The 23,253-nt window shown below is 50.9% G+C and overlaps 1 long non-coding RNA gene across 1 annotated transcript in view; it reads right to left on the minus strand.

Annotated features, from left to right (window-relative positions):
* Positions 1-8,637, minus strand: part of LOC113196138 (uncharacterized) — a 28,377-nt gene extending 19,740 nt beyond the window's left edge. The window contains exon 1 of the long non-coding RNA XR_003302517.2: positions 8,506-8,637. This is a non-coding gene — a long non-coding RNA (uncharacterized LOC113196138). The remainder of the gene's footprint in view (positions 1-8,505) is intronic.
* Positions 8,638-23,253: the final 14,616 nt, after the last annotated feature.

A 23,253-nucleotide genomic window follows, 5' to 3' on the forward strand; every position in this document is an offset into this window, starting at 1 on the left:
GGCCCAAATCTTCACCATGTCAACTTAGGATCTGACTTTTTCAGCAAGACTCTAAAAGCACAAGAAGTAAAATCAAGAATCAATAAATGGGTTGGATTCACACTGAAGAGTTTCTTCTCAGCAAAGGAAATAATCAATATCATGAAGACAGAGCCCACAGACTGGGAGAAAAATCTTTACCGCATGCACCGCACATACAGCACTAATCTCCTAGATATATAAAGAACTCAAAAAACCTAACACCAAAAAACAAATCCTCCAATCAATAAATGGGCTAAGGAATTGAACAGACACTTCACAAAAGAAGAAATACAATTGATGAACAAACATATGAAAAAATGTTCATCATCTCTAGCAATTAGAGAAATGCAATCAAAACTATTCTTAAGATTTCATCTCACCCCAGTCAGAATGGCAATTATCAAAAATAAAAGCAACAATAAATGTTGGTGAGAATGTGGGGAAAAAAGTACCCTCATACATTGCTGGTGGGAGAGCACATTGTTACAACCATTGTTGAAAGCTGTATGGAGATTCCTCAGAAAACTTGCAATAGAACTACCACTTGACCCAGCTATTCTACTCCTCAGTTTATACCCAAAGGACTTAAAATCAGCATATTACAGCGTGTTTTACAGCCTGATGCAGATGTTTTCACTGATATGAGAAATTATACCCCCATTTATATAGGATATATCAAAGTGCATTCTACTGTCATGTATGACTAATTAAAATAAAAAAAAAATTTAAAACAACAAAAGAAGAATTTTAGTAGGTGTGTGCCGTGTATGTTGAAGATCAAGAACTCTGTAAAATGAATGAATGAATAAGAGAATGAATGCATCTTAGACATTATGGATATTAATCATCTGTCTGTGTGAGCCTAATAGAAAGAGTAGTGGGTCTATTGGATGATCCAATCCCCTCACTCTCTAATTCTCTGCCCCTGGGATCAAGTGCCTTAACCTCATTTGCCTCTGTTTTCTCACTCTGAAATAAGACTTTAAGTCAGGGGATTTGCATAAGAAGCATTTGTTCCTCCAAAGAACAAGAAATAACCAAGCATGCTGGCCACTCGGCAACAGTACGGCACGCCCCAGCGGTCAGCGCCTCCAAGCCCAAGGCAAGGCCATCCTCACAGAGCTGGGAGGGTGAGCCCATGGGCCACACAGCCCAACAAGTCCCAGGCAAGGGCAGAGTGGGGCCACCTCCGACAGCACACTCCCCAATCTCAGGCAGAACCGTGGTTCCAGGGAGTGAGGAATGCCAGCCCTTGGCCTGTGCTGCAAGTGTCCTCTGTGGGGCCCTCTTTTTCTCCTCCTTTCTCTCGGTACACCTCTCATTTACTTTTGTCACAGTCCATGGTGTTTTCTCATTATCTTGTTTCACTGGGACGCCTTGCGTGTTCCAACCTGCGACCCCCAGTGACCCTGGCTGAATAAGGCAGCGCACAAGCCTCAGACTCCAGCTGCCTGCTAATGTGGCCATTGGCGGGGCCCTCCCAGGGGGAGTCACGCGCCCCTTTGAGGTTGTCCATCGCTTTGAAATGCGACATAACAGGGCTTGAATATCTATGGGACACTCGTTTGGTCTGTGATCTCGGACACCTAGTTAACCTCCCTTATTTTTGCTTCTTCATTTGAAAAGGGGATAGAAATGGCTACATCATTGAGTTTTAAAAAGTGCAGCTATGTTTTATGAGTCTTTATGTGTGTCCTGCATTGTTTTAAATATTTTTGAAATTATTGTTTTAATAGTACAAATTTATGGGCTGTGGTGTGTTCATTTTATTTTTATTTTTATTTTTTTTCTTAAAGAGAGAGTGAGTGAGAGAGAGAGAGAGAGAGAGAATTTTTTTAATATTTATTTTTTTTTAGTTTTCGGCGGACACAACATCTTTGTTTTGTAGGTGGTGCTGAGGATTGAACCTGGGCCGCACACATGCCAGGCGAGCATGCTACCGCTTGAGCCACATCCGCAGCCCTGTTCATTTTAAACATGTATGTAGTATGTAATAATCAAATCAGGGTCATTAACATTTTCATCTTAAAACATTTTTAAGATTTTTATTAACATAATAATTGTACACATTTATGAGGCACAATAGGATGTAAGATATACAATATATACTGATCAAATCAAGGTGATTAACATTTATATCTCCTTATATAAATTCATATAATCATATATTCATATCAAGATTTTATGAGTAAAAAGGATTCAAAAAGAATAATCCTATGTCTATTAATAGTAAGTGCCTTAAAAGTAGCAATCATTCAATTCCAAAGGCCTGCAATTAAAAAATATGAAATTTCCTAGACCTACATGTGGATGAAGTTTCCCAATAAGACAAAGTCTCCCGCTGAGTTATTAGGAGTTGGACTTCAGCGTGCCCTTGCAGGGCTGGAGACGGGGAATCCAACCTGAAACCTGATGGGTGATCTGAGAAGAAAAGAAAACGCTGCCCGGGAGCTGACCTCAAGAGCAAAAGATCTGAACCAGGGACGGTCTTTGTCCCCAGGGGACATGTGGCAATATGTAGGGACATTTTGATTGTCACAACTGGGGTGGAGGCCCTCCTGACATCTATTATGTGTAGAACAGGGACTGCTGAATATCCTAAAAGCCACAGGACAGCCCTTTTGTCACAGTCCATTGGTGTTTTCTCATTATCTTGTTTCACAGGGATGCCCTGCGTGTTCCAACCTGCGACCCCCAGTGACCCCCAGTGACAGCCCTTCAATAAAAGAATACCACCAGCATTCAATGTCAATCACGCCAAGACTGGAAACCCGCCCTGAGACACTGAGTCTAGACCACATTCCCCTATGTGGGCTCACTGCCCAGCACACAGGCCCTCGGAGGAACTACACATATATACTTACTGGACAAATGCATACATTCAGGAATGAGTGAGTGTATCTTCTCAGTTCCAACTTACTTCAATAGTGAAAAATATCACCACATTGACTGTAAGATACACCCCAAAGTCAGAAATGTCAAAATGTATGCAGAAGGTGGGGAAGAGAGAGAGGACAGGAATGTGCATCTTATAACTGAATGAATAGGAAATATTGAGCGTGGTTTAAAATGCTGTAACCAAAGGAGATTTCTTTAGGGTTCCCTAACCCTAACCCTAACCCACCATGAGATCCTCATGAATAGAACTAGCTTCCTTATTTTAAAAGGAGGAAGGGGTGGGCTATAAAAGAGTTGCCCTGCCTCTTCTGTCATGTGCAGAAACTGGGAAGTGGTATGTCACCAGACATTGACCTGCAGCCTCCATCTTGAATTTCCCAGCCTCCAATAAATTTCTGTTGTTTGCAAGTCGCTCAGGCTGTGGTGTTTTGTCACAGCAACCTACGTGGGCTAAAGCAAAGATAGATACTGATGGCTACTGAGAGACAGACTGAGTGACACTGGAAACCAACTGAGGGAAGCAGCCAGGTGAGGGGAGATTCAAGGTGTGGCTTAGTCCTGACTGGAGCAAAGAGAGAGGCCACAGGAAGCTGGAGCAGCCAGAAAGAAGCAGGAGCTGCCCAGGGCCTCAATGATGCTCAGAGTCTGTTCGGGGGACTCAGTGGTCAGATATAGGACGGGGTCCTGAGCTTGAAGATCTGCGTGGACAAGGACTGGGACGTGGGAGGGACCATGGCCCATTGTACCCAGCACTGAAGGGCTTTACCTCATAAAATCCTCCTGAGTGTTTGTTATCATGGTGAGAAAATATTTAAAAAAAAATCACAGAGAATCTGTTTGGCAAAGAGGAAACAGAAAGGCCTCAGAGTAGGAAAAAATAGCTACTGGAGGCAAGTCTTCCTCCTAGACAGGAGAAGGTGGGGAGGAGGAGGTGGCAATTGCACTGAAAATGCTCAATGCTGCATTCTTTCAGGAGAAACGCTCTCTGAATCTGAAACCCACTTTATCACAGCTGTCAAAACAGACTGGGGCAGTACATAATTTATAACCCTGGGGTGGCGGCTGGGGGAAGAAGCCTAAAAGATTGGTTTATTTTCCTTATTAATATTTATTGGCTAAGAAAAAGCTCTACCCCCACTGGACCAGAATATGGGCTTAATTTGAAGCAGACGCATTTGATTTGCCTGCTTGAGCCTCTGTGGCTGGTCCTTGGGACTGTCTCATGAAATTGCATGTGGGGGATGCCTCTCCATCACTGGTGCCCATGCAGAGTTAGAGAAGATATTGACCTGGCTGACAGGTCTACCGCTAGGAGTTCGTACACCATGAGAACCTGGGCAGGTGACGTTCAGAGTCTTTTGTGGGCAGCAAATTACAGTCCCCAACTGGAGCACTGGAGAAAGTCACAGAAGCCCTAGGGGACCTGCAGGCTCAGAGGAAAAGAGCAAAGTGACCAGGCTGCAGGTGGAGGGGCTGGTGGGACTTAAGGGAAATAGGGAGGAGGGTGCTTCCTGCAGAGGGAAGAGCACCCGTGATGGTCAGGCAGCATGAACCAGTGCCCCTTGCCTGTGGGTGTCACCATCTTCAGAAACATTAAGTAAATAAATATATATGCATACATAAAGAAACGCTTTTTAAAACCTCTGTCATGGATACTGGAAAAAAATAGGAAGGAAACAGGAAAACTCATTATAGTTGTGTATTCTTTCTAGAGGCTCAGAAACTAATGAGTCAGAAATAAAATGAATTTGAACGCTTTTGTCTGCAGAGGTGCCGTGTGAGCCAGAGTGGAGATTGGGGACCCTCTTCGGGCTTCCTAGTGCTCCATGTGGTGTGTTGCAAAGCCTGGCATGGCTTGAAACGAGGAGGGCTCCGCCCCCTTCCTCCATGCGTTCACCATGTCAGCTTTTCATGGCCACCACCAAAATACCAAACACGAGCAACTTAGATGAGCAACAATTTATTTGGGCTCACAGTTTCAGAAGTTTCAGTCCTTGCTCAGCTGACTCCGCCACAGAAACATCATGGCAGAAGGGCATCTTGAGTGAAGCTGTTGGCAGCCAGGGAGCAGAAACAGAGAGGGATGGGGGAAGTTAAACCCTTCCAGAGCACACCCCCAGGAACCTGCTCCCTCCAACTAGGTCCCACCTCCCAGTAGTCCATTCAGCTAACCATGAGTGAATCCACTGATGAGCTCAAGGTGCTCATGATCTAAGCAATGTCTTAAAGTCCCACCTCTGAACCTTGCCGCATTGGGGAGCATGTTTTCAACACATGAGCTTTGGGAGGAGATATTCCATATCCACACCATAACACTGGACCCAGAGCAGGCGAAGGCAGGTGCTGCTTCCATGCTGCTGGGTAAGGACGGAGGTCCAAGAGGGAAGGTGCCGGCCCTGGCTCTCTGCACACCAAGTCTGCATTCAGACTTCAGCTGCCAGAGTCCAAAGCCAGGGTTTCCTGCTATATCTTCTCTGCCCCATCTCAGCCCCCATCCTGATCATAAACCTTGGCTTCATGGAGAAAGAGAAGAGCAAACAGGGCGAAGGCTAAAGAATGAGCCAGAAGAGAATAAGAAGACAGAACATGGCATCTGGAATCACGTAGACCTGGTGTCTCTCTGGATGCTGTCCTTTTCCTGGAGAGTTTGGACAAGTGACAGAAGCTCTGTGGAAAGAGAAGCCTGCTGACTCCATCAAGCATCCATCAAGTGTCCCAGAGCCCTGCATGGGACAACCCTCCTGGGCACTTCTGTGCCAGGCTCGGGTCTCTACCCTTTCCTGTCTTATTTTATGTTTTCCTCTGGGATGTCCTGAGAGCAGGTTTGATTACTCCTATTTTTCAGACAAGGAATCGAAGGCACAGAGCACCATGGTGACTTGCCTGAGGCTAGTGGCAGGTGTCTAAACCACCTGCTGCGCCGCAGGACTTGGGGTGGAACTCCCCTCTCTTTACCCAGGTCCAGGAGAGGCTGAAACCACTTCTGAAAGCAACAGAGAAGCAGAGAACCTTCCTCCCCAGGACGCCCTGCTGCAGAACCAGCTCCCTCCGAGGCTGCCTCCTAGACTCGGGCCAATTTCCTGTGTCTTTTTAATTTCCTTCCCTGCCAGGAGTTCAGATGCTGAGCAGCAAGGCTTCTGTTTTTAGGTGTGGTTTTGAGAAGAGCTTTTAGGGCATTGTTTTAAGAATCTTTTCTGGGAAAACTCACTCCCAGAGAAAATGCCTTTCCTCAGAGTGGGAGAAGGACAGGGAGGTAAGTGGACTCTGGCCTCATCAGCCTTGTGGGCCACCTCTGGGTGGCCTCTCATCCCCCAATCCTTATTAAGAATGTTCTCCACCCTGCACCCGGATGCTACACTGTGGCCCCCAAAGGGATGTCACCTCTGCCCTTTGCTTTCCCAGTGGAAACCCAGAAAGCAAGACCCTGAGGCAGAGCTGGATGGAGGGTTCAGGCCGGGGCTGGGTGACTGGCTAGAAAGAGCGGCTTGTATGGAGACCCCACAGGAGGACAAATCAGGGGCCGGCGAGCAGGTGCTGACGAGGCGCACTCCCACTCTAGTGCGCTGGATTGTGGCCCTGAGAAGACACTTCTGAGTCCCAGCTCCAGGGTAACTGTGAATGTCACCTTATTTTGAAATAGGGGTTTTGCCTGTAAAATTAGGTTAAGGATCTCAAGAGGAGATCTATTAGGTTTCAGGTAGACCGTAATCCAATGACATTTGTCCTTATAAAAGAAAGGAAAGGGGAATTTGAGACACAGAGTGGAGGCCACGTGAATACAGAGGCAGAAGCGGAGGGGATGGGTCTACAAGTCGAGGGACACCAAGAATTGCCGGCAGCTGCCCGAAGCTGGGGGAGAAGGGTGGTGCGGATTCTGCCTTAGCCTCTGCCCTGCCTTGACTTTGGACTTCTGCCTTCCCCAGCTGTGAGAGAATGGATTCCTGCTATTTTAAGCCACCTCTTGTGGGATCCATTGCCTCTGCCTTAGAAAACCTACACCGGTCCAAGGCCTAGAGCCAGATGCACCCCAGGTCTGCATCAGGCCCTGCTGGCTCCCCTAGGAGAGGAATAAAAGCAAATACCCCTCCCATCCACTCCTTCAGAGAGGAATGAAGGGGGTTGGCCCTTCAGTAATACAGTTCCTTGACTGAATGACCAGGACACAGCATGCACACACACACACACACACACACACACACACACACACACACACACACACCTGGCAGGTCCAGGGGATGCAGGAGTGCCACATGGGGTTCAGGAGCCTGCCCTTTGGCTCCTACCTGCTCAGACACAGCATCTTCTGTTGTGAGAATAGGACCCAGACTCACAGCTCCCAGCCTGTGAGCTGGAAGCCTTCTATCCTGGCTCTGCGGGCCCCTCTAGAGTTTGTGAAGAAAGGGACTCAGGACTCAGCCCTGTTCCACAGCTGGGAGGACACAGCACTGTGTGGGCTTGGCCTCCAGCTCAGGCCACAGGGCAGCCTTGGACATCCCCTCCTGCTTCCCCAGGCTGATTAGCTCAAGCAAATCCAACGCCCGCAGGGACAGACGCTGGATCCAGGCCTCTGCTCAGCCTGGGTGCCCACAACACACGCTGTACCTCACTGGAGCTTCACAAGTCCCTGGAGAGGCAAGCAGGAGACAATAGCTGGCCAGGAAGAGCACTTCTGCTTGTTCAATGCCCCCAAATGAGAGTTGCTTCCCCCAGAAAAGGCCTGCTAGTCCCTGTGCCCTGTGCCCTTCCTCTTCCTGCTCTTCAGTTTTCTCTGCCTTCCTTTGCACATCACCAGCCCCTGAGTGTGCAGCTCAGCTCTTCCTTGTGTGACCTCTGCACCCCTCAGCTGGCTTCAGTGCCTCCCTACGTTGTTCCTGCTGACAAGTGAACTCAACTCAGAGAGGCTGAGTCCCTTAGCCAAAGGCGCACAGCCAATTTGGGGGGATTAAGACCAGCTGCTGTGCCCCACAAGACATGGTCTGCACCTCTCCTGCTGGTGTTCTGATGTGAAAAGGAGGAGCCAGGGAGGTGCCTGGAGAACAAGTCCAGGTGACTTGTCAGAGCTCAGCTGAGTCCAGACCTCCTGCAGCTGGAGGTGAGATGCCACATGTGCCGGACACAGGGACACCGGCCTGCCTGTCAGAGGGCAGGATGGAGCCTTGAGGTCACTCTAAAGCAGGGATTGCAAACTGGGGCCAGAAAGCCCACATGACACCCTGTGTAGTTTTATAAGACAAGCAGGTCTGCTGGATTACAGATGGTTGTGGCTGCTGCCCTGATTCTATGACTGAGCCATGTAGTTGCAGCAGGGCCTTATGACCCAGCCTTCAAACCTGAAATACTTTTTATCTGGCCCTTGACAGAAAAACGTTTGCAGCTCCTGGTTTAGAATAAAAGCAAATACCCCTCCCATCCACTCCTTCAGGCAGGAACTCCTACAGCCTGTCCACCCTCAGGCAAAAGCATGTCCCCTGCCTATTACCCTCAGGCAGGACACCTCCCCAAGCCTAGCACCTTCAGGCAGGAGCACCTGCCCCAGCCTGTCACCCTCAGGCAGGGCTCCCACAATCCAGGCTTAAGAGAACTCACCAGAGGTCTTCCTGTGCCAGCCCAGCGGGGGGCCTGCCAGCAGACCAGGCTCCTGTGTCTGTCCTTTCCAGGATGAGGCAGGACATGGGGCATCCAGTGACCTTGTCAGCTCCACCCATCTCTGTGTCTCGCCTGCTCACGCTCCTCCAAGACACTGACTTTCCCCCTGGGAGCCCTATTGGCCAGAGCTCTAGCATACTAGCTCCCCTTTCCTAGGCCAGAGAGGCTGAGTGAAGGTCAGCTGAAAGCCACACCTTGCAGATTTATCCAGGCCACACAAAGTGCCAGTGAACACTGTGCCAGGCACATCCGCAAGCGTTTTTCTCAGAAGCAGGGTGATCGGCACCACCTTGATGAGCACGCTGCACCAACAGCCATCCTTCTTTCATCTCACAGGTGACTTCTGAACACACACCATGTGCCAGGAAGCACAGTCAGGGTGTGGTGAGTCCCCATGGAGCTCACAGGCTCAGGGGGAAGCCTTGAACAACCATCCCCAGACAGAAAGCCAGAACACAAGGATAGTGTTGACTCAGTTTCAATTTCCCCCAAAGCACACCTGAGCGGGACTCACATGTACTGGATTGATTTGGAAGATGATCCCTTCCCAGGAAGCAGGGCAGGAGAATGGGGCAGGGAGGGAGGAAAGGCCAGTATAGGGAGGCCTCTACAGGGCTGCTGCTGACCCTCAGGGCTCAGTGCAGCTGGGACATCTGAGCAGTGGACAGAACACTCCCAGTGACAGTGGAGTCCCAGGCCCAATTCTTTACCTTCCAGAGACCCTGAAAGCTACAAACCATTCATCAACAGATTCCTCTTCTACAGGGAGTATTCTGTGGTTGCAACTAAGAACTTGCTTCAGAGCTTTGGAGACCACGGTAAGTCGTCAGATACTGCCCTAAGAGCAATGCAGACCCTGCAGCTCCGTGCAAAGGGGTGGCAGGAGTGGTGGGTGCCCCTAGGGCTGCACGCAGGGTGCACAGCTGGAGTTGGAGCATGGAACTGGGGATGTGCTGGGAGTTGCCATAGAGACAGGGAACTGACACAATGAAGGAAGGTCATGAGGTTTGCTGATGGATGGGAAATGGGGATGAGAAAGGAGGGGTCACCAGTGACGCTTTGGAGTCTGGCATACATGGCAGGGCAGGGGGTGGCAGACAAGAGGAGTGACATCAGGAAACAGAATCAAGCCCCAGAGGACTCGATTGCCTGGGGACTGTTGCCTGGAAGGGGAGAGACAGGGAATCTGCATCTGCAGAGAAGGATCAAAGGTAGGGAAGAACCCAACCATGTGGTCTTTGTGTCTCAAAGCGCAGACCTCTGCTCCTGTCTCTCCCTCCTTCCCTCCTGCCTCCTTTTCTACCCTTTCTTCCTTCCCCATATCATTTGATTACTTACATTTTACAGAGTTTTGAGTGACACAGTCCCCAGGCCTCATGTTCCCTTTTCCAAAAGCAGCAGATGGGTCAGTGGCAGCCTCTCTGAGGCCACGTGAGGAAAGACAGATGTCCAGACATGGCTCTGTGTGGCCAGCTGATTGGGGATTGGCATGGTTGGGGACAAACCCAGACAGCTGTGCAGCAGCCCCAGAGAGCCACTCAGGGAGTGGGCCTGGTGGGAGTGGTCCCATAGTAGAGGACATGTACCGAGGTGATAGTAAGTGGAACAGCGAGGCCACCAGTCCTCTGGAAACACTGGCACGTCCACAGGACAGCAGTGATCTTCAAGGCTGGCTCAGTCCACAGGCTTTTAGCCATAAAGTATGAGCATGATAGACACGGATGTGTTCACAGTGTGCTGACCCGCGAGTCCAAGTAAATCACTGTCTTGCTTAACATTGGTCTCCAGAGGAGAAAACTATAGAGGGTGAAATATAAAAATATATTCTCACACCCTATGGGCAGGTTCAAACTGAGGTAGAAAGAAAGAAATGCAGCTCCTGTGTATCCAAAGCCACCGCAAATTAAAGCAATAAATCTGAGACGGTGATGAAAGCCAACTTACAAAGACTTTTAGCCAAGGTACATTTTGAACATGCCCCACATACACACATACCATGCACACATCATATGCACACACATGCACACACACCACAGACATACCATGTACACAGATATTGCATACACAGCAGGAAGGGACATGCACACACACACACACACACACATACACACTCCCATTGCCTATGTCCCTTCTGCTTCAGCAGGGCAAGGTGTGCCATGAAAACCTGGGTGAGAATCCTGGGGGCTGAAATGTTGCTTTTGACATTCCCGAGTCTTGTCCAAGTCACTGAATAACGTGAGTCAATTTACTGATCTGTAGAATGGATATAATGATGACCGATCCCTGGCTGTACCAGGCAATTAAAAAAAAAAAAACAATTTTGAACCCCCAATGGAAAATTATAAAGCTGCTATAAATACCAAATGCTTTTATCAATATTATAAATCATTTCCATTGAATTGAAGCCTGATAATTTCAATGGTAATAATGAAATAACTGTTACTACTTAAAGCCAATTTTTACAAGGACTAAAAGCCCCTGCTCATGCAGAACTGTTCAGAGGTAAAGTGATTGGATTGTGAGAGCTGTGTCCTCGTCAGTCCACCCCAGTTGGAATGGACTAACTGGGTGGTCACTGTGGACAGGTGAGGTATGGCTGGAGCAGTTGGGGCACTGAGGCTGCCCCTTCCCCTCTCTACTTCCTGAGACCACCATGAGCTGAGCAGCCTCCCTCCACTGGACCCTTCCTCCATGACCTTCTGCCTCACCTGAGGCCCAGAGCGATGGAGGCAGCTGTCAGTGGACTAAAACTGTGAGCCCCAGATAAATTCTCCCTCCTCTAAGTTGTTTGTTGGGCCTTTGGTCATGGTGATGAGAAAGCTCCCTGTAATGCCTATAAAACCCTATTTCATGGGTAAAGCTAACAAGACTGCAAAGCATGTGCGATCAGGGCCTCCACACACCTTGTCCAAGTTGTACACTGCCCAGTCCTGGGGGTACACGGACCATGGTCACCAACACAGCTTGGAACACTCTCTCAGCAGATGGCAGTGACCACTCTTAACAAGTGGTCGGCACTTTCTTGGTCTCCAAAAGATGCTGCTTGAGCCATTGGAGGGGCTGGTCTAACTCCAACATAAAGCAGACCGCAGCCTTCCCTCCTATGGTCCTCCCACGCTGTCCCCAGCAGGGCTGCCCTGTGCAGCAGCCTGGAGATGGGACTGGGAGGAGGAGCTGGGTCTCCCTGCACACCACCCCCACCATGGGCAGGGCAACACCAGACGCCAGCGAGAGCCTCCCTGGTGGAGCTGGAGGACAACCATGTGGGGGCCATCAGTGGGTCAGCATTAGGGAGTGCAATCTGCTTCTTTCCCTCTCTGTAAAGTGGGGATGATGCAGCTTCCCCTCCCGGGTCACGGAGTGCAGGACCATGCTCAGCACACTTTCTGGCATGTGCTCAGTAACCACTTGTTATTGTCACAGAGTGTGTGGCCCTGGCACCTGAGGATGAATAAGACAGGGAGCATGCAGGAAGCCTAATCGGCAAAGATGGACCTCAGGTGCTGCAGGAGCTCCAGGAAGCCAGGTCAGCCCAGACCCAGGGCCCCCCGGACAAGCCAACCATGAGGTTGTGCTGGCTGCCAAGCTCTGCACGTTGGCACCCCTCAGAGTGGAACCCGCCTGCTCACCACGGGCCCCTCCAGGGCCATTGCAGCCCTGCCCCTCCACAGGCCTGTTCTCAGCATTCCCAGGGCTCACTGTCCCCACACTCAGTGCCTCTCTCCCTGGCCTTCTCACCCTCTGTGCCTGGGGAGAACCACCTTTATCTCACCATGGTTTGGAGCAAACGGGAACCACTTCAGTCCTGGCTCCATCGCCTCCAGCCGGGGAGCTGCAGCACAGGCCTCCACCTCGGGGGTCCCCACCCCACAGCCTGAGAAATCGCAGGAGCAAAGGATTGCTGAAAAGCTCACCCCCCAGCCCCGCGGAGCCCCGGTTCAACTGACACCCACGGGTATTAACATGGATGAGGAAATGGATTTTAGGAGTGTGAGAACTCTGCCTGGAACACAGCTAGTGCCCGGGCATTGTCATCATCAGCACGTGAGGTCATCGATCCTCCAGTCCCAGTTATCTCTCCTCTCCTTATTTGCTTCCCATGGCACTGCTTCTGTTCTAGAGTTCCTGAGCACCTACTCTACGGCAGATCCTGAGATGTCTTTAGAATGAGGACAAGTGAGGTCTTTGCCTTTAACGTCTCAATCCTAGAGGAGAAAAAAACTCATAGGCAAATAACTGTCCTATGTGGTGGCCATCAATGTCAGCTCTCGCCCTAACCGTGCTGCCTAACGAGCACCCTCCAACCCCCACGGATGGGCACCAGTTCCCCACCCTGGGCTCTGAGGAATGGCAGCCGCAGGGCAGCTGATCTACACTGGTGTGACTGTGCCAGGCTCCCCTGCAGGTTGGCCCCAGTCCACTCCATGCCTCTCGTCCTCCATGAGCCAGCAACCGCCTGGGACAAGCTCTTCTCGTTGGCAGATGGCCAGAGCTCAAGAGGCTGAGCCCAACAGGCAAGTGCCTTTCAGGACTTCACATGAGACTCATCTGCTAACAGCCCAGAGGCCTAAGGTCACCGGTCAAGCCCAGACTCCAGCTGTAGGGATGACACGCAGGGCATCCACTTAGGTCCAGGCAGGCAGCTGGAAGTGAAATGTGCATGTGCCAAGACTGAGCTTCCCCCACACATTCTGCATGCAGTGGAGGTGTGCAACAGGGGAATGAAGGCTTGGGTGCAGCATGAGTCACACCTGTTATGATGTCATCATGGATCAGAGGAGGGAGCAGCTGGGAGCAGGGCACTCGGTCAGTTGACCCTCTGGGTGCTTCGCACTGGCCCTGGGAGTGAGCAGGAGTGAAGGAAGAGACAGATGAACTTGAGAAGCAGACTGCACTCCCTCATGCTGAGAGCTGGTCCCACGTGTTTTCCAATAAATGAAAGTAACTCCCCGAGGTCACTTGATAGCACTGGTGAGATAGGTCAGGAGGGCGAAACGATTTTTCCAAGACTCCATTAGCGAGAATCAGACGACCACCGGGATGAGCTTTCCCTTCCATTTCTCACTCGTGTGGGTTCCCCAAGCTCCCAAGGACGACCGCGCTGCAAATGCAAATTATTAGTTGCCATTTGAGAAGTCTTAATTATCTGGATCCATTGGAAACCGTGTCAGTTATTTGAAACCGAGAGGTCGATAACTCAGATCAATGCTGGACCATTAAGGCACCGCAGGCTCAATAGAAGCAGCCCCTGCCCCCCACTCAGAGCTCACGTGATGCCCGAGGAGGCTTCGTTTTCTGAAAAGAGAGCAGAAATCTCTTTAAGCTGGGCAGTGTGGTCACTGATGAGGCCAGCCGAGGCGGCCGCAGCTGTCAGGAGAGCACAGAATTAGATTAAGATCTTTCATTTTAGGAGGTTGGAAAGTTTCTGCCTTTTGTCCCCTTTGGAAACGTGTTTATTTTCAAAGTGAGCCAAACCCCAGGGTCTTTTCATCATCTCCCTGCAGCCCATGGGATTATAGACAGCCTTGGCTGGGTGGAGAGCTATGCCCAACCCTGGCACTGCCCTGGCTCTGCTGGGAGACCCCCGAGCATATTCAGCACCCCGCCCCTTGGATGTCCTAAGGGGACTCAGACAAAGCACCCCTGAGCATACCCCTCCTCTGGTCTCCTCCACCTCAGTGAGCAGCAGCCACTTTGGCTCAGGCCAGTGCATGGAAGCATCTCACATCCTTCTCTTCCCTCTCCATCTACCCACCCAAACCCACCTGCCCACGAGGTTCTGTTGGCTCTTCCTCCAGAAGGTACCCTGCAGCAGCCCTGCTCTCTGCGGCCTTTGCCCCACACTGGTCCAGGTCTCAGCCCCTTCCTGCTGCCCATGCTTCTGTCTCTCCTTCAGAGAGCATGATGCTCTGCCCAGAAGCCACAAGGACCACTGCTAAATACCCACTGAAGGTGGTGCTCTGAGCTGAGCTGTCTCCTGAAACGATGCTGAGGTCCCACTCGCACCTGTGAATGTGACCTTACTTGGCCTGCCACGCAGAGTTAAGAGGAGGATAGGCCCCACCTCCAGTCACCTGGTGCCCCAGCCTAGGAGACACAGGTGCACAGAGGCTATCTGAAGACCCAGGCAGACTGAAGTGATGGACCACCAGGACTATTTATTGGCCACCAGCAGATGCTAGAGGAAGCAGGAAGGGAGAGCCTGCAGGTTCCTGATCTCAGTCTTCCAGACCCCAGTCTCTGTGAGCATCAGTTCCCGTTGTTTTACGTACCCGTCGGCGGCGACTTGTTACAGCAGCCCGAGAAGCTAAGACAGGGGAAAGAACGACTTCCCTGGGAAAATGCAGGCGCTGCCCCATCCTTGAAGACACGAAGGCCAGCATCACCAGTGGCCTCTCCCATATGATGCCAGAAGAGCCACGTCACCACTGCTTCCCCTGAACCCATGAGAAACCACTAGATAAACCCAAGTTGGGGACAGTGTGTGGAATGCCTGACTGCTGCTCTTCAAAAGCCCCAGGTTGTGGAAATGAAGGATGGCCCAGAAATTGCCAGAAACTGGAAGGACCGACAGAGGCATGATGACCAAACCAGTGTGGGGACAGAAGAGGGACATCAGTGGACAAGCTATCCAGCTCTGAATGAAACCTGTAGTTGGTAAGAGAGTTGCATCAATGTCAGTTTTTCAGATGGACAGATGGGCCATGGCTATGTAGGATGTCCACAGGGAGAGCAGCCAGGGAAGGGCAGATGGAAGTCTGCACCGTCATTTCAACTTTTCCATAAACTTAAACTTATTTCAAAATAAGTTGTTTTTCCCCAACATCAAAAGCTTCCTCTTGCACTGAGAATATAGCCAAAACTCCTAACCATGGCCCACATCTCCCCTGCCTCCTTTGTGCAGCTCCATGTACCCACCCGCAGTGTCACACGGAAGCCCTGTTCTTCAGACAGCGAAGCCGGTTCCCACACGAGGATCCCATGCTGTCTGATCCTTCCAACCCACGTGCTCACCCTCCAGATTTCAGGAGGACTGGTGCATTTCTCTTATTCAATCTGAATGCTTTCACCTGTATCATTTCATTGTCCATTGCTAAGACAAAATTCCTGAAGCAGGGTAATGTGTAAAGAAAAGAAATTTTCAGCTCAGTTTTAGACATTGGAGAGTCAGGTGCTGATATCTTCTCAGCTCTGCTGAGGCCCTCCTTGGCTGTACCACATGGAGAAAGGAATCCTGTGGAAGCATGTGTGGGAGGAAGAGATCAGTAGTGAGGCAGAAAACCAAAAAGGGCAAACAGTCTCATTCTCCTAACACCTTAGTGTCTCAAGAACTGACTAGCATCCCACAAGAACCATCTCCATCTCTCCCAAGGGCAGCAAACCCTGTGGCCTTAAAGTTTCCACCACCACAGAAGCATCAGGCTTCCAACACATGAGCCCCTGGGGGACACACTCAAGCCATATGCACACCACAGCACTGATTCCTGCACCACTCAGCCATTCTGTGTCCCATCAACCAATTTTAATTGCCTGGGTCATATGAGTTCCTGACTCCATGCTGGTGAACTCATCAATTATTCATCTCTCTTCCCTAGAACACAAACTTGATAGTGACAGGGATATTCTCTAACTGGTCCACATTGGTCTCTCCATCAGTGAAGAAGGTATATGGTTCATAGTAGGGGAGCAACAAATAACTTTCGAGTGGGTGAAAACATGATTGATTCTGGGGAGCCTATAGGCTCTCTGAGACCACACTCTCATCTGCAAAGAAAGGCAGTGAAGATTTTTACTTCCAGGACTTCTTTTATGACTGACCAGTACAAAACATGGCAAAACCCAAAGCATAGAGCCAGCACACCCTTGGCCCGCTCCTTTTGCCAGTCCAGACAGGAGACAGTCGGCTGAGGATAATAAGGAGAGCTGAGACCAATGATCTCAGAGCACAGCAGACAGCAGAGGCTTCTCGTGCAGGATTGGAGCAGTCAGAAGCCTGTGTAGAGAAAAACAGGGCTCTCCTGGAAGAGAACCCCAGAAAATTGCCAAGGTGTCAGACAGAATGCAGGAGACCCACGTGGAAGTGCCAATCATCAAGGACATGCTGACTCTAGCAGTGGTCCCGGTATCACTTACTCACGACCCACAACACAGATCCTGGGGTTCTAGTCACATTTTCATCCCAGGGCGCAGGGAAGAGGATGGGAGAGAACAAGGGAGATTCCCTAGCAGAATCCAGTCCTTGGCAGGAGAACTTCAGGAAGCCTATCGCAGGACTTCCGCTCTGTCTCCTTGGCTGAACCTAGTCACATGGCCTAACCCGACCCAGGGTAGCTGCAAAATGGAATCTCCTAACAGGCCATCACTCCCTTTAACAAAATGAGGATTTTATGATTCTGTTGTTAGGGAAGAACTGACATGTGTGAGTGACCAGCAGCCTCTGTCCCGGGCAGCTTCTGCCCAGGCAGATCTTGCCAGTTGTCATCCTGCCTCTGATGAGCAGGGCCAAAGATGACCAGGACCCAGGCAGAAGGAAGAAATGCACCAGGGCTTGGCAGGGCCTGAGCCGGGGAGAGGGGACCAGCACAGGAGTCCAGGGCCTAAGAGGGGCCATCATCTGGGCAAAGGAGGTCTGTGCAGGACCCCAGCGGGGCTGAGCTGCAGGCTGATGGACAGACAGGCCTGTGTGGCAGCAGCGTGCTGGCTGAAACCGCTTATTAGAAAAGGGGACTAGGATTTATGTATGATGTGTCAAAATGCTTTCTACTGTCATGTACAACTAACTAGAGCAAATTAGAAGAAGAACTGTGAAAAAAAAAGAATGAGAGAAAAGCGGCCAGGGAAACAGCAACCCTGAGCACAGGCTAGCAGCCTGGAGCCCCAACACAGTGACCCCACAGCTAGAGGACGCGCATCCCATCAAGAGCTGGGGACAGCTCCAGCCCTAGGCCCAGCACAGGGGCAGAGTGGCCTGAGCCCGGAGAGCCACTATGCCAGGGACAGAAAGCAGCATGCATTACACTCCAGCACTTTCAAACAGAGTTCCCTCCATTTTGAAATAAGCTAACCATAAGCACAGCTGAGCCAGGCAGATGCCACTAAGTGTCCGGTCCCTAAAGGGAATCCAAGCATCAGAAACCTGGATGCCAAGAAATGCGTGGCTCAGACTCCTCCTGCTGTCCGCCTGCTCCATCTTGGTCTGGCCATGGTTTCTGTGTCCCTGGGTCGTACCTACTGCCTCCCAGCTGCCCTGCCTGCCTCGTCCTCACCCACCAGGTGATCTCCAACTGAGGCCCTAAAGCCAAGGGTACTGCAACTCCTGGGAGCTTGTCAGAGATGCCAGGGAATCTCCAGCTGAAACGCCACACTGTCCCCAGCTGTTTTCAAATGCAGCATGACCCTAACCCAGCCAACCACGCTGTCTCCACAGCTTCAAGGGCTGGAGCCCAGACACCTGCACAAGACCCCCAGCCCGTGCACCTGCTCTCAGTCGCTCCTCCCGCCACTCCTCCTGACAGTGGGCTGCTGACCATTGCTGCCTGTCTCCACACTGGGGCCCTCATTCACTCAGCTGGATGGATTCATTCCTCCCACAAAGATGCTCTGGGCTCAGAGTGCGATGTCCCTCCTCATGGACCTTAGACTCTGCACGGGAAGACACACGTTGATTGATTCATTATGCAAATGCTGTGAAGGTGTTCTGGGTGAGAAGAACACGCTTCCAGGCCCCTCAGCCCAGGATAAACCTCTGCTGAGGGGTGTAAGAGGAAGCCGGCAGAATAGACACGGGCCAGGCAGAGGACGGCATGCACGAAGGACTGATGGAAAAAGTCAAGGAAGCACAGAGGGGTGTGGCCCGGGAGGCTCTCTTGGTCACCCTGTGAGGCCTCAGAGGCCACAGAAGAAATCCAGCCTGAGAGATTCAGTTGCTTCCCAGAGGCCCCACGCCCAGTTTTCCCATCTTCGACATGACTGGACTAAGGTTTCTGAAATGCGTCTTTCCAGGGAAGTCCCTTGGCTCTCCACCCCTCACGGAGGAGACTCCAAGTGCCCTGGGAGATATCTCTGGGTTTCCCAGTGGTGTCTACAAAATAGCAGCCATTGCACCTGTCACTTGGGTGAAAATATGGCCATATCTCTGGAATTGATTTACTACCAGAGACAGGGGCATTAATCCAGCTGAAAATTCTCTCTGCTGGGACAAGAGGTGGTAAATTTCAGCTTGCTGGCTGCAGCTCTGATTCAGCATGAAATATGGTGCTTATGCTGTGTGTGTTTTAATAAAGGGAATTCTCCCTCAGATTCTTAATTGACAATCACATTTTCTCATCTAAAAACCGCACCAGATGATGAGATCATAAAAACCTGAAGCAAAGAAATGCCTCTTCCCTGCCCTTATTGACACTTCAAAACACAGAGTTAATTGAGTGAGCCCTTTCGCCTATAGTCAGGACATTCCTGTGTTTTTTTTCTGTATCAAAAAGAAATTAACTCAGCCAGAATAATTTATTGAGCACTTATTAAATCCAAGGTTGCTTTGTAAGAATGAATAATAATAATGATAGCCATTATTAGTAGTATGATGATTACCACTATAATTTATTCAGTTCCTACAATGCCCAGATCATGTCATTCAGCTTGCTCCTCTAAATTCTGAACCCTGAAGTCAGAGTATTGTTATCCTCTACTTATTGATGGTGACCCCTGTGCTCAGAAGGGGTCAGTGGTTCATCATGATTATACAATCAGATTTGAACCCAACTCTATGTTTTCCACTAGGTTCACATAAATTAGACAGATTTCAAATTTGACACATTGACTGATATGCTAAGGTGCCATGGGCATGGTGGGAAGTCCTGGCCTCACCTCAGATGGTTCTGCACCCACAAACCCACTACTGCTACCAGATTTCAGGGAAGATTTGGTAAAGCTTCTGCCTGAAGTCCCCTCTCTACTCTTGTCATTTTATGTGTCAGCTTGACTGGGTTAAGGGGTCCCCAGGTTGCTGCTAAAACATTTTTCTGAGTATGTCCATGGAGGTGTTTATCGAAGAGATTCACACCCGGATCAGTAGACTCCACAAAGCAGAGCACCCTGGAGGCCACCCTGGAGGAAGGGTCTTCTCGGGACAGTTTCAACCCACTCACCTCCGGGGGTGGCCATTGCCATGGATGGGACTTCACACGCCCTTGCTGCACCAATGACAGGGATCAGCTGCTCTGGATTCAAGGCTTTCTCCTCTCCCAGAACTGTGGAGGGAGGTGGGCACAAACCATCAGTGCCCCAGCCCACCAGGAACAAGTGTCAAGCTCTCCAAGGGGCCCCCTTACAGACCCTCTAACTAGGGTTGAGGGGAAGGGGAAGGAATCCCTCCTCTTCTTCCCTTTATTCTGGAAGTGGGTGGAGATGCCAGAGAATCCCCATTGCTGGCCAAATGCTGGCGTGCACCCCCCTCCCTCCCTGTCCTCTCTGCCTCAGCTTTTCCTGCTTTATCATCTGTCTCTGGAATTCTTAGGCAAGTCTGAGCTGAGGGTGCGGTTACAGGTTGAATTGTGTCCCCCGAAGGACACACTGACTCTGCAATGCTCAGTCTCTCAGAACATGGAAATAGGGTCTTTTCATGGGAAATCAAGTTAGAATTGAATCATTGAGGCAGGTCTTTATCCAATAGGACGGATGTCCTTTCCAAGAGGATTCAGACACAGACATGCACAAAAGAAAGAAGCCACCTATGGGTGGGAGGGTGGAGGGAGGCGTCCACAGGCCCAGGAAGGCCAAGGATCACCAGCAAGCCAGCGGGAGCTGTCGGGAAGCAAGGAAGGACCTTCCCAGGACTCGAGGGCAGTTTGGTTTGGACCTCTAACCTCCTGACCTGGTGTGGCCAGGCCCTTCTGTCTTAAGCCACTCGGTTGGGGCACCTGCTGCACCAGCCCAGGAAGCTGGTGCAGGCCACAAAAGCAGTTTTAAGGGCCCTCCTCCTTAGCTCCAAGCGTCTGGTATGTCATCTCTGTCTGGAATTTGGAAATGCCAGCCACCATTGGGATTCCAGACCGTTGGGACATTTTGTTATCTATCAATCCATTCAAAATAGATTTGTCTGCTGGATATTGAGATAGATGCCAGGACACACAGGGAACAAAGGACACAGTCTTGTCCTTGTGAAGCTCACGATTTCTTAGGAAGGCAGACTCTGAACCATAAGTAAAGGGGCCTCGCCTAGTCCAGGGTTGGGGGACAGTCTGAAGTAGGCAATGTCATTTCCTTCTTCCTCTGTCCTCAGCATGGGGGTCCAGCAGCTCATGGTCACCTCTGTGCAGGTGGAGACATCTACACCTGCCTGAAGACCAGGGCTGGGAGGGGGCTGAGAGGAGAATGGAGTGGGCCCCAGCCCAGGGACTCTGCCTCATTGGCTCAGGCTTCCTACACATCACACAGGTGGGTGGATTACGCCCTGGAAGTCTATGTCTCACAGATCTGGGGACTGGAAATCGGAGGTCAGGGAGCCCGTGTGGTCAGGACCTAGAGGGTTTTACACGTGGCTGTGCTGTGCCTCATGTGGCAGAGGACAGAGACGGGAAGAAGCCCTCCCAGCCCTGCATAAGGGCACACCTCTCACCGAGAGGGCGCTACCCCCAGACCTCGTCTCCTCCCAATGGCACCATCTCCAAACACCAGCCCACAAGGGGTAGGGCTTCGGCACAACTGGGGCACAGTCAGTCCAGTGCAGTTCACTCTGAGACAGCCCGCAGCTCACATACCCCAGCTTTCCAGTCCCGAGGGGGGGCTCCCCCATCCACGGCCCAGGTGCTTCTGCCTAGCGGGGAAGACCACTCCCTGACATCCACTCAGCTTGGGAGAAGGGGGAAACGGAGAGCAGGGACGGAGATGGGCAGGAGGCCCTCGGGGCCTCAGCTCCTCTCTCTGAAACTTCTCGGGCAGACATTGTCCACTCACCTGCCCAGAAGGATGTGCGGCTGGCTCTGTCACCCATCGGGTATGACAACAAAATAGTGACAGGTGCTGGCATAGGCAGGTGCCAGGCTTGGAAATGCTTGGGGACAGCCCTGGTGAGCGAAGATGCACAGGCCACAGGTGCAAGCAGGGTCCTGGACAAAGCTTGGGGACAAGGGAGTTGGTAATAACCACAGCCCCCCAGGAGCTTGGCAGAGAGCATGAGCCGTGCCAAGTTCATAAAGACTATATTACATTCAATCTTCAGGCGATCAAGCCAGCCCATCATGTCCTAGGTGCCAGGGGACCCAGGACTGACGAAACCTCCCACCCAACAGAGCAGACATCCCAGAGGGTCACAGCCAATATGTGGCCAACACACACAAGGCGGGCTTTTGAAGCCTGTTAGGCAGTCGTAAGTGACATGGTGAAGTGCTGAGTGGCATGAGGGGACTTGAGGTGCTGGGGGCACAGGGGGCAGTCTTGCACTGGGTTGGGGGCGTCTCAGGGAAGGGGAGTTGAAGCTGCATGCAAATGTGGGGGAAAGTGCTCCAGGCAGAGAAGACACGAGTGAGGAGGAAATCATTTTCCCAATTCACAAATGAGCAGGCTGGTGCCAGGGACACAGAGCCACTTCTCCCATGTCTCACTAGCTCGTAAGTGGCAGAGCTGCTTGCTGAACATAGGAGAGTTCTGGCCTCCTCCTGAAACACCATGTCAGAGTCTTTGGGCTCCAAATTCACTCTCATAACTCTAAAAGTTGCCATCCACTGTTCCATAGGACTAGGTGGCAGACGGCAGGAGACTCGTCCAGCCCAGGTCTGACTTACGAGCTGTCTGAGGTTACTTCACAGCTCAGCTTCCTCTCCCATGAAGTGTTGGGGGAGATGCCAGCGAGTGCAGCTGTCGTCCAGGGCAACCAGACGACAAGGCAAGATCAGGAAAAGAAAACGATACCCACTGCTCTGCAGAGGACGACGTTGGACTATCAGAAGGGACAAATGTCCACAGCACATGGCATTACACGGTCCACAGTGTGAGCACAGCAACCGTTAGCTTTCACCCAAGTTTTTTTTCTCTTCTTTCTTTTTTCTAATTTTTTTGGGGGGGCGGCGTACCAGGGATTCAGCCACCAAGTCACATCCCCAGCCCTATTTTGTTTTATATTTAGAGACAGAGTCTCACGGAGTTGCTTAGTGCCTCACCATTGCTGAGTCTGGCTTTGAACTCACGATCCTCCTGCCTCAGCCTCCTGAGCCACTGGGATTACAGGTGTGCACCACCGTGCCCAGCCCCAAGTTTTCTTCTAAAAGTTCCATGATCAACACTGAAACTGACAAGCCAGGACACTGTGGGGGATCCCGAACAGACCCCAGAGTCTGCCCCCCACTTTCAGTACCACATTCCACAGATGCTGCCGATTTCAAAAAGGAGAGAGGGAGAGGAGCAAGAGGGAAACCCAGCCCCTCACTGCTTTCCCTCAGCAGCCAGCCCAGGAGGAGAGAATCAAGCAATCCATCAAGGAGGAAATTAGAACACCGAAGTCGGGAATTGAAAATGAAACCGAGACTGACAAGAAAGCAGATGAAGTATGAAAAGAATCTCTCTTTTTTATGCATTTATACATGAGAACATCAAAACTATCACTTCTGAAAGAGGCCACATTTCCATTTGCACAGTAGCTGCAGGACTAAAAGTCAGGGATGAAAGGTCACTAGGGCACCAATGATGAGACCTGAG

This window comes from Urocitellus parryii, chromosome 7 (genome assembly GCF_045843805.1).
Source record: "Urocitellus parryii isolate mUroPar1 chromosome 7, mUroPar1.hap1, whole genome shotgun sequence".
Taxonomy (NCBI): domain Eukaryota; kingdom Metazoa; phylum Chordata; class Mammalia; order Rodentia; family Sciuridae; genus Urocitellus; species Urocitellus parryii.